Raw genomic sequence first — 11885 nt, 5'->3', positions numbered from 1 at the left:
GTTAAACTAAGCACCATATTCATTTCATTCTAATCCTTTTTGAGATCATTTGTAGGCTAGTCCTAATGATAGGATGATGATTAGGGCTAATGCTATGAGGATAACTGGGTAGAGGTTGTTTGTTTGTAGTGCTCAAGGGAGGGGGAGAAGTAGGGCAATTTCAAGGTCAAATAAGAGGAAGGTGATTGCGATTAAGAAGAATTTTATTGAGAATGGGAGTTGTGCTGAGCCTATGGGGTCAAATCCGCATTCATAGGGGTTTGATTTTTCATTGTAGATGTTAATTTGTGGGATTCAGAATGCGATAGTGATTAAGAGGGTTGCTAGGAGGGAGTTTAGGGTTAATGCAGTGATTAGGTTGATTGCTCTTTTTAGGGTTTATACCAAACCTAGCTGATTGGAAGTCAGCTGTACTGATTATTCCTAAGAGAGCATGAGCCTCATCAATAGATGGAGACGTATAGGAACAGTCATACCACATCAACAAAATGTCAGCATCAGGCTGCAGCTCTGAAGCCAAAATGGTGCTTTGATGTAAAATGGAATCTTAGTTGTCGAGTTAGGCATACTAGTAGGAATGTGGAGCCAATAATTACATGTAGGCTGTGAAATCCTGTCGTTATAAAGAAAGTTGAGCCATAAATGCCATCGGAGATTGTGAATGAAGTTTCAAAATATTCTGAGGCTTGTAGGAGGGTGAAGTAGATGCCTAGTAGAATAGTGATTGATAGTGCTTGGAAATAAAAATATTAATTACATAATGATGCTTTTTTTTCTTTGCTTATTTAGAAAACTAGTATCTTTTTTTTTTCGTTTGGTGGTATTGGGATTGGAGTTTGAAATCAGAGACTTGTGCTTGCTAGGCAGGTGCTCTACCATTTGAGCCACACTTACAGCCCTTTTTTGCTTTAGTTATTTTTTGTATAAAGTCTTACATTTCTGCCCAGGGATGGCTTTGGACCATGATTCTCCTACTTAAAGGCCTCCCTTGTAGCTGGGATTACAGACATACACCACCACTCTCCACCAGGAACCTAGTATCTTTTTTTTTTCATTTTTCTTTTATTATTCATATGTGCATACAAGGATTGGTTCATTTCTCCCCACTGCCCCCACCCCCTCCCTTACCACCCACTCCGCCCCCTCCCTCTCCCCCCCCAATACCCAGCAGAAACTATTTTGCCCTTATTTCTAATTTTGTTGTAGAGAGAGTATAAGCAATAATAGGAAGGAACAAGGGTTTTTGCTGGTTGAGATAAGGATAGCTATACAGGGCATTGACTCACATTGATTTCCTGTGCGTGGGTGTTACCTTCTAGGTTAATTCTTTTTGATCTCACCTTTTCTCTAGTACCTGTTCCCCTTTTCCTATTGGCCTCAGTTGTTTTAAGGTATCTGCTTTAATTTCTCTGCATTAAGGGCAACAAATGCTAGCTAGTTTTTTAGGTGTCTTACCTATCCTCACCCCTCCCTTGTGTGCTCTCGCTTTTATCATGTGCTCATAGTCCAATCCCCTTGTTGTGTTTGCCCTTGATCTAATGTCCACATATGAGGGAGAACATACAATTTTTGGTCTTTTGGGCCAGGCTAACCTCACTCAGAATGATGTTCTCCAGTTCCATCCATTTACCAGCGAATGATAACATTTCGTTCTTCTTCATGGCTGCATAAAATTCCATTGTGTATAGATACCACATTTTCTTAATCCATTCGTCAGTGCTGGGGCATCTTGGCTGTTTCCATAACTTGGCTATTGTGAATAGTGCCACAATAAACATGGATGTGCAGGTGCCTCTAGAGTAACCTGTGTCACAGTCTTTTGGGTATATCCCCAAGAGTGGTATTGCTGGATCAAATGGTAGATTGATGTCCAGCTTTTTAAGTAGCCTCCAGATTTTTTTCCAGAGTGGAAACCTAGTATCTTAAAGGCAATTTCTTTCATTTGATACATTTTCTCCTTAAAAAACTGTATTGCATTTTACTTAATTGTTTCTCTCTTTTTATTAGTGTATATTAATTGTACAAAGGAGTTTCATTATGATTTTTCCATACAGGCACATAATGTATTTTGATCAAATTCACTCCCTGTCTTTATTGTTTCTTCTTTGAAGTCCCCAGGGTTACTTGTTTACCTTCATAGTCATTTTATTAATTTTATTGCCAGATGAAACAGGATCTATATCTCTCCTTGAATAAAAATTGCTTTCCCAATTCTGCCCTCTAAGACTGTCATTTTTCTTTATACAAGTTAATGGCAAATACTCACTTCTAGTACCCCGAGAACATACATATAGCTCTGCTGACTGCAAAGTTCTCATTTGCTTCGTGGTCCCCAACTTCCTTTCCATCACAAGTTACCAGTATTTTCATGACCTCCTAATTCACTCTATGAAGGGGCTTGTGAAAAGAGGCAAGTGGTAAAATCAGAGTAATGCCATTTTATGTTATGTAGACACTATTTCTTCATCTATTGTATTTGACTTGCTGCAGCACTTCCTGTTTTGCAATTATACATAAGAAACATTTTCTCAAAGCTTGAAACCTCATGCTCTTGACTCACTTATTTTTTGGTAATTTCAGAATGCTTCAACTTAGGTTTTCTCATGTTTCTTCCTTTCATAAAGTGAGAGCATTGTTGTTTCAAATGCTAATTTCCCAGATATCATTTTGATTTAATTACCTGAAAAGTGAAATGCTTAATAAAACTTTATTTGTAAGATGTGCCTCACTGCTTAGTCACAAAAATCTGTTGAATAAACCAATTGATACTGATGATACAGCTTGGTGAATTATGTACACTTGTTAAATAATTCTGTAACTATATACCATACGCCTAATAAAAATATATACTACATCCTAGTAATAACAATAAAACACTAGCTTCTGAGTGTTTACTATGTGCCAGGCACTCTTCTAAGAACTTGACATAATTTATTCATTATAACAAATTTGAGATGACTTTTTTACCTTTACTTTATAGATGAGAACATAGAAATATTGAGTATATTGCCCAAGATTACACAGTTAATAGGGCATACAGTCACTGTTTCTACCCAGACAGTCTGGACATTATGTTAGGTATTAGTTCATGAGTCATATATCAAAGAAATAGAAATACACATGAATTTCCAAGTAAATATTTATTCTTTAAATAAAAAAACTATAGAATGAGTTAATTACTCAAAAAGCACTTATTAAGCATTGACTCTATGCCTTCTGTTATGATAGGCACCATAAAGAAAATAATTAGCAAACCATTATCTATGTTTGTGGGAATTTAAATCTCACTGAGGAGAACTAAGATACAGCTATCATACAACTGAATAACAATCAAACCAACATTTGATTAAAAGATTGTGTAGAACAGCTAATCCTTGATTCCAGAGATCATAAAAAAGGAAAATAATTGTAGGATCTATTTTGTCAAAGTAGTGCAATGGACTTGCATTATAGCATGAGTAAATTAAAGATAAGAGGGAAATCTCAATACTATATTCAATTAATTGGGAAAATATTTACTGAGTACCTACTATGCATCAGCACTGTTCTTGATATGGATTATTAAACCAAGGAATGCATTATTGAAATTATGGAATAGTTTTCCCTTCAAGAACTTAAAAAATATGGCAATTTGCATTTAGTTTTGAACAGGAAGATTGGGAGGAGTTAATGACTATTGGGAGTAGGTAATGACTATATCTACTGACAACCAGGGTGACCTCAAAGAGGGGCATGTCATAACCTCTCTATTGCTGATCCATTAAGGTACACAGAGATAAGTCATGGTTCACAGGGGTTCAAGTCTGGCGCTATGTGCTTTCCATTGTCCAACCCAATCCCTTATACCTCACTTTCCTCCAGAACTAGATGTACGACCAATAAGCTCCCCCATATCCTCGTTGCTCTGACTGCTCCCTTTCCTCCTAGCTTTATTGAAACTTGGCCTCAAAGGATGAGGCCACTACTTCCCCTGTAGCCTCTTAGGTCTGTGTCTTCTCTCACACCAACTATCTCTTAAGGCTAGGGATGGAGCATCTTTTTTTTTAATCCCTATTCCTATTTTAAGCCATTTGTCCCTTATCACATCAAAAAATGAAGCTTCTGCCTTTAGATTACATAAATACCTTGTACTTGTCAAATGTCTGCTCCCCTAATCCATAGTTGCTCATCTTCCTTCTTGCTTATGAACTATAAGTCATAATCTCTTCTCCTACCTTTGTCCTCTGAAGGCCTTCAGTGTACATATGGACAGACCATACAAATCCTTGGCCTCTCTACTTCTTGACTTTTTCACCTTCTTCAGCCACATTTACTCCCAGGGCCACACCCTAGGCCTTGTTCATGGCAGCTCCACCCTGTTTGAAAACAGGGTGGACAAGACCTTATCAAAGCCTCCAGTCTACTGACCCTATCACTTTCCTGCCATCCCTCACCTCTGTCCTCACATCTTTACCCAGTTTAAACAAACCCTCACTTGCAATCACTCTCAACTCTTAGTCTTTTATCAAATATTTCTCTGTCTCTCTTTTTCTCTCTCTCTCTTTCTCATTTTAGCAGTCATTGAACCACATCACTGACTTTTCTGTGGCTACATTCAAGCAGCTGAAAACTCCTCTGGAGGGGAATCACAGAGCCAAGCCAATTGGCTTTCTGTTTAAATATAGCCCATGAATCTCAACTGAGCAATTCCTAGAACACCTACTAAGCCTCCTCAGAAAACTCTTTTCCCACTCCTAGGTCAGGTAGTTCACACTTTTTCTTTCTTTTTAAACTTCCTGTATCCACCCTCACTCCTTTTCCATCTCACTTGAAAACCCTGACTTACATGGCACTGAGAAAATGCATGCTATCAAATCCTCTCCAATAAAATATACACCCATCTTCTTGGCTCCTCTCTTGGTAAAGCAGAATAACTGCTACTTTTCTGTTAGTGCTCCACCCCTTTTCTTGTGTTCTGAACCTCATTCTCTCGGACCATCCTAGAGTGTACCCTCCTTTTACTCCTTGTAGCAATTCTCAAAGTGTGATCTGCAATCCCTGCAGTCTCTTTCTTTCTCCATCCCCTGTCACCATGTTAAAGCCTGGGAGTTATCCTTGATTTCTTTCTTTCCCTCACCCCCACTTCACATTTCTCAGAAATCTTGTCAATTCTGAACTCTGATCTTCACCTCTAATCTAAGTCACTATCATCTCTTCCCTGAGCTAGTATGCTAATCACCTAACGAGTCTCATTGCCTCTGCTCATAGCCTCATAATGCATTCTCCACCCAACAACCAGAGTGCGCTTAAAGCCCTGTATCAAAACATGTCATTCCCCCAAACGAATCAGTTGGTAGCTATCCATAGGAGTTAAAAAAACACAAGCTTTTGCACTCTGGCTCCTGTCTAACTCTGCTAACTTATGGCAGTCTACACACAGAGCTTTGTAGCACTTCAAGCCTTTTCTACCTCCTAACTCCTGCATTCTTTAGAGCTCGACTCAAATATGCTACTTTGAGAGGCTGTCCTTGACCCCATATCTTAAGTGGCCTCCTCAGATTATTTTATATCTCATCACCCGATTATTTCCATCATGACATTTATTATAACACAATTATTTATTTGTTTCCTTATTTATCACCTTCCTGTGAGCTCCTTGGGAGCAGGTAACTTATTTCTGCTGTTCATTTCCAGAAACACAACAATGCTTGGCAGGATGCAGGTACTCAGTCAATATCTGTTGAATAAATCAATGCGATGGGGGAGTGAGTAATATGGACATACACTGTGTCTATGTATGATAAGGAAGCCCACTGAAAGCTGCTGAAAAGTAAGGGGGATAGAGAACAGGAAAAGAGAGAGCAAGAGCAATGGGAGGAGTTAATCTGATCAAAGCACATTATGTGCATGTGTGAAATACCACAGTGAAATCCCTTTGTACAATTAATATACACTAACAATGAAAACTTGTTAGGCCCCAAATTTTAAAAACTAAAATAAATTTTTTAATAACTTGGTGAATGAATGGACTTTTAACTATTTGTTATGTGCTATGTTCTTCAAAAGCATTATCTCATTTAATCAGCATACAATCTTTATAAGGAATTACTATTATTGTCTTTTTTTGATGGTATTGGGGTTTGAATTCAGGGCTTCATGCTTGCATAGCAGGAGCTCTACCTCTTGAGCCACACTTCCAACCCATTTTGCTCTGGTTATTTTGGAGATGGGAGTCTTGAGAACTATTTGCTCAGGCTGGCCTCAAACTGTGATCCTCGCTATCTCAGTCTCCCAAGTAACTAGGATTACAAGTGTGAGTCACCAGTTCCTGGCACTATTATCATCTTTATTTGACAGAAAAAGAAACAGAGATTCAGAAGAGTTATTTTGTCAGTCACAAAACTGTATGGAATGTATTAGTCTGCTCAGGTTGCCATAACAAAATGACATAGACTGGGTGGTTTAAACAACGGGAATTTATTTTCTCACAGTTCTAGAGGCTGGAAATCTAAGATCAAGGTCCAGCTGATTCCATTCCTGGTGAGAGTTCTTTTCCTGGTTTGCAAGTGGTTGCCTTCCCACTATGTCCTCACATGGCATGTCCTCAGTGTGTGCCTGAGAAAGAGAGAGAGAGAGAGCAAAAGAAAGAGAGAGAGTTTTCTCTCTCTGGTGTTTTTCATATAAGGACAGTATTCCTATCAGATCAGAACCTCCAACCTCAAGACTTCATTTAACCTTAATTACTTCCTTAGAGGGCTCATCTCCAAATATACCTGCCCTGGAGGTTAGAGTATCAACATATGAATTGTTAGGGGTGGGGTAGAGCATAGGACAGAAATATTCAGTCTATAACACTGACAGAGCCAGGATTCAAAACCAGACTTGTCCAGCTCCAAAGCTGATTCTCTTGTTAATCATTGTGTCCTCATCTCTCAGGGTCCCTAGCTCTCCCCTTTTACTGCTAGGTTTCATTCATGGCCAAGGGTTGCTTATCTGGTTTTCTCACGGCATATACCCCCATTGGAGTTAGAAGCTAATGCACAAATTAGCTTGACCTCACTCTTTACTACCTTTGTGACCAGGAACCAGTAACTTAACAACTCTGGCTATGCCTCAACTTCCACATCAATGAAATATGGACAAAAACAAAAGATACTTCTAGGAACTTCTCTCAGCTGGTGAGGGAGAGAAGGGAGAAGTCCTGGGGCAAATTCACTGAATGCTTTGGAGAGAAATATCACATTGTTTTGTTAGAATATTTCCCTGAGTAACATTAACAGCTGTGTAGATAAGGGTGGGAAAAACCTGCCTCAGTGTCAGCTTGGTAACACAACTGTGGGAAAGGTCCTGACATGGCTGTGACCCAGTATTTTCCCCTTTTTTCTCCAGTTGAATCATTGTGTTTTTATTCTATTTGAACGATGCTTTTTGTTTGTTTGTTTTGTTTGGGGGACAGGGAGATGAGAAGATCAACAAATCAGCAACGGGTTTCTGCAAAAAGAAAAGCCAAACTCATGAACCCCAGCATCTGGTATGTACCCTGAAGACGCAACGGGAGAAAGGTCTGTGGATGGCAGGTATACACCGTTGGGTTATTAAACTGCTGAAGCAAACAAGTTGTGAGAGCAAACGCAGAAGAACCCATGGCCTTAGTCATTGAGTCACATGTTTCCAAGAGGATGCATCCTCTCCTACAGGTGCCATCTAACCAGTTGGATCAAAGTCTTCAGAGACCTATTCATTGTTTCTCTCTGTAAACCCTCTCCCATTCTCTCTCCTCCCCACTTCCTCCTTCATGCACGCCCTACCCAAGACTTGCCTTAGAATGTTCTTTCCCATGCTCCAGTTAGGTCTTACACTATGTGTCAGACTTGCTTTGATTCTTGAAACCCATCTGTGTTTTTCCTCCTGTTTTTCCTTTCTTCAAGATTTTGTTGATTCCTGATGTTCAGACTTAGGACAAAACTAGAAATGTGAACCTGACCCTATATAAAAACTGAAATATTAGTAGTAGGAAAAGAAAAGACTGAGTTACCCTGATTATCTCTTAGTTGCCTATCAACAGATTCTCAAAACACTGAAATCAGCCTGAGTGTTCCAAACCACATCTGTATCCACCCCCTTACCCCAGCACTAAAAATCCTCAGAACCTAGCGTTTTAACAAGTACAGATACAGAAAGGGGAAAGAGAGGAGTTATTTTGGCATTGGTCCTTAAGCAGTTTCTCTGGTTTTCTAATGTTAAATCATTAGCAATCCTTCCAATTTAAAAATTTTGTAGTATTGTATATTCAACAGCAGATTGAAATTTTTAGGTTTACTGGGCTTGGCTTCTAAATTCTTTTCCCCCAATTTTTTTCTCTGTGGGAAAAGAGTTGGAAGTATTTCAGAGTAAGTTTGGAAGGCATTTCCCAGGCCCTCTAAAGATTTGAGATGAGTAAGACTAGGAAGCTTTCTGCATAAGTCCATGTCCCTCTACCAATCAGTAACCAAAGTAACAATCTCCATCCTGTGGTTCTATGGGGAGCTCAGGCATACCCCACCCCCAGAAAAGTCACAGAGATGGAACGTTACATATTTTACTACTCACTCACTCAGTCATTCAACAAATGTGTGATTGAGTATGTTTTAGGTGTCAGGCACTATGGTTGGTACAGATCATCAAATGCCAGCTCCCTTCCCTGGTCTCTCCTCTTTAATATCTTGGTAGGGGCACTCTAATAGAAGAAGGGACTACAGATCTCTAAAATCATTTTCTTTCCCATCCTGCCCTTAGTCTTCCTAGTACCCAATTATAAAGCTGCATAATCGAGAATAGGGGATTCCTTACTAACCTTTTTTCAAGGTTGCTATTAGTATCTGTGCTTGCTCTGAGACTCTCCTGAACGGATGAGGTCACTCTTAACCCTCATTAGTAACATGCAGCTGACACATTGCAGCAAGCTCACAGCCTCACAGGAGCTGCTGATTATAGGACCCATTTATTACAGCAGGATAACCAGCTCTGACTACAGCAGTCCATTCATCTGCTTTGCAGAATCAAAAAATCAAAGGTTCTATCCATTGTCTTTTCTCATTTTCAAACTTTTGATCTCATTGCCAAATTATATATAACAGCAGTTTGCATCTGCAGGATTATAGTCATTCTGGGAGATTCAAAGAATGGTTCTGCCATATGTTTTCAAATGTGCACCCAACAGTGCATTTTTGTGGTAACAGCTTGATTCAGGCTGCATTTGTATCTTTGACACTTTTCAAATTGGCATTTTCTCCAACACAAAAACAGACCCCCGATTTAAAAGCCTCATAATGAGATTCAACATTTTTGAAGTTCAAGTGTGTGTACCTGGCTTTAAAGTAAATTTGGTATGTGAAAATTGATGTACACCTATCCAATCAGAATAAAGAAATTCACTTCATAGAATGATTGACTCACTTCACAGAGTGACTCTTTACCAAAGGGATTTTCATAGTATTCTCTGAAATGGGTAAGCTTTTCTAGCATACTTACACACTTTATAAAATGTTAATTTAAATACACTGTTTAGTCATCACATGTTCTGTGAAAAAAGAAGACTGCTGAGATGAGGCAGAAGGCTCCTGGGTTTTTTGTTTGTTTGTTTATTTGTTTTTTGAGCCATTATTGCATTTTGAGTGGATTCCAAATGACTTGTCAGCACCTGGTTGGCATTCAATATATTGCCTAAATTATCCTGAATTGCAGGTGGTTCAAAACATAGTCAATAGTTACTCCTTTTTCCAGCCCTTTCAGACAACCTCTTCTTCTTTTCCTGACTTGAAATCTTTCTATCATTTATGTAGAAATTTTACTGCTCATTTTGAATACCGCCTAGAAATGGTCTTTTTTTGTGTGTTTGTTTAATGAGTTAGTTCATCCATGTGCCAGGCCCTCAAGAAATTTGACCCAGAAAACTAATGGCAGTTGATGAAATGGAATAAGAAGGAGCCATTACTGTTTTGAATTGATGCTTTTTGATTAATACTAGGGAGGCAGAGATCAGGAGGCTCACCATTCCAGGGGTGGGATGGGGTGGGGGAGTTCACAAGACTCCAACTCAATCAATAGCAGGGCACAGTGGCATGTGCCTGTCATCCTAGCTACACAGCGGGGAGGTTGAAATGGGGAGGATGGCAGTTCCATGCCAACCCAGGCAAAAAGTTCTCCAGACCTCATCAGCCAGTAGCTGAGTGCAGTCATGCACCTGTCATCCCAGCTTCTGTGGGAAGCATAAATAAGAGGATCATGATCCAGGCCAGCCCAGGCAAAAAAGAAAGTCCTCCAACTCAAAAATAATCAGAGCAAAAAGGCTGGAGGTGTGGCTCACCTCCAGCAGGTAGAGCACCTGCCTAGCAAGCACAAAGCCCTAAGTTCAAACCCTAATACCATCAAAAAGAAAAAAAAAGAATTAATCAAAGTTAAATCTCATGTGGCTTATAGGGCAGTATTTTACAGTGGCTGTCTTCATGGGTAAATTATTAAAATAATCACAGAAAATAAAAAGGAAATATAAGTATAAGCCAGTCAGCAATAATCAGAGGAATTGCTTCCTGAGTGTGCAGGGGGACCCTTTCTGGCCAATGGGAATCAGGTCCAGGATGTTTGTTGGAATTGATGAGAAAAACAAACTCTTTCTTCCCCTAGATCTAATCCTTAGAAAATATAAGTTAGTGGCTTCTGGGAGTTGCCTTAAAGCAAAGCCAGCACAGAAGAAAAACTGAATGGTATGGAAGCCCAAGTCTTGATGTTATTATTTGAGTCCTAGGGTCTAGTTCTGATGCTAAACCTAATTTTTAGTTCTTTATTTAGGGAAGTTTGGGTTGACTTGTTATATTTTCCAAAGAAAGATCCCTGACTCCCTCCTCCTCAGTTGCTTTCTACATCAATTACCAAGACCTATGCATTCTTCCTCCAAAATATCTCATATCCACCTTGTCTTCCTCCTCTCAATTCAACTGGTTCAGGTTCTTATGAATTCTTGCTTGAATTTGCATACTCTTGGTTTGTCTCTCAGCCTTCTCTTCTCTCCTCCTGTCTACTTTCCCAGAAGCTACTCAATTAATACTCAGAATACAGAGATATAATAATGAAAGTACTCACTATATCACCCCAAAACTTTCACTGACAACTCGTTGCCTATGAAATAAAGTTCAAATTCCTTAGTCTGTCCTTTCAGCAATTCTACAATATAGATGCAATCTTCACCTTCCTCGTTTTCATTTTCTGCTATCTCTCTTCTGCAGTTTATACTCCAGGATAATGCATTCTGCTTGGGTTTTCAAGTCCTCACAGCAAATTTGATGTGATTCCTCGGTTAACTTGCTATGCCAGCATCCATATTTTCCAATTGCCAAGTCAAATGACACTTTGCCCATTTGAACTTGAAGTCTTCTCTAACTCATAACTGGAAATCATGTCTTCTCCCTGCCCCCCCCCACCCCGGTCCCTGATCCCTTTGTCTCTTCACTCCTAAGAACGTTACCTATTACTTCCTCTTATCTTTTATATTTTATGATAGTTATTTGTAGATATGTTCTATCTAGTCTGCTTTCTGAAATTTTTTCCTTTTGGGTAACCACTCTTGCAGTGGGGTCTGTTTCAGGTTCACTTTTATGTGAACATTCCATATATGTTCATTTAATTGGAATAAATGAAAGAAGGAGGTACTTAATAGGTTATTTTGAAACTTACTTTTCAATGAATATAAAAAAGTAACTTATAAGTAACCCATTCAACTTACCTATTCTAACTTTAAGTAAACTTCCTATTAAAATTCATGAGAATGCTTGAAAACTGGCTTTCTTAAAATACTAAATGTATTTACAAAAGTAAAACATAGGTAGATCTTTGGCAAAGCTCTTACAAATTCTAAGTTCCTCTGTTAATGA

This window comes from Castor canadensis, chromosome 1 (assembly GCF_047511655.1).
Source record: "Castor canadensis chromosome 1, mCasCan1.hap1v2, whole genome shotgun sequence".
NCBI lineage: Eukaryota > Metazoa > Chordata > Mammalia > Rodentia > Castoridae > Castor > Castor canadensis.
The sequence above is the reverse complement of the archived record's forward strand: the minus strand, read 5'-3'. Positions refer to the sequence as shown.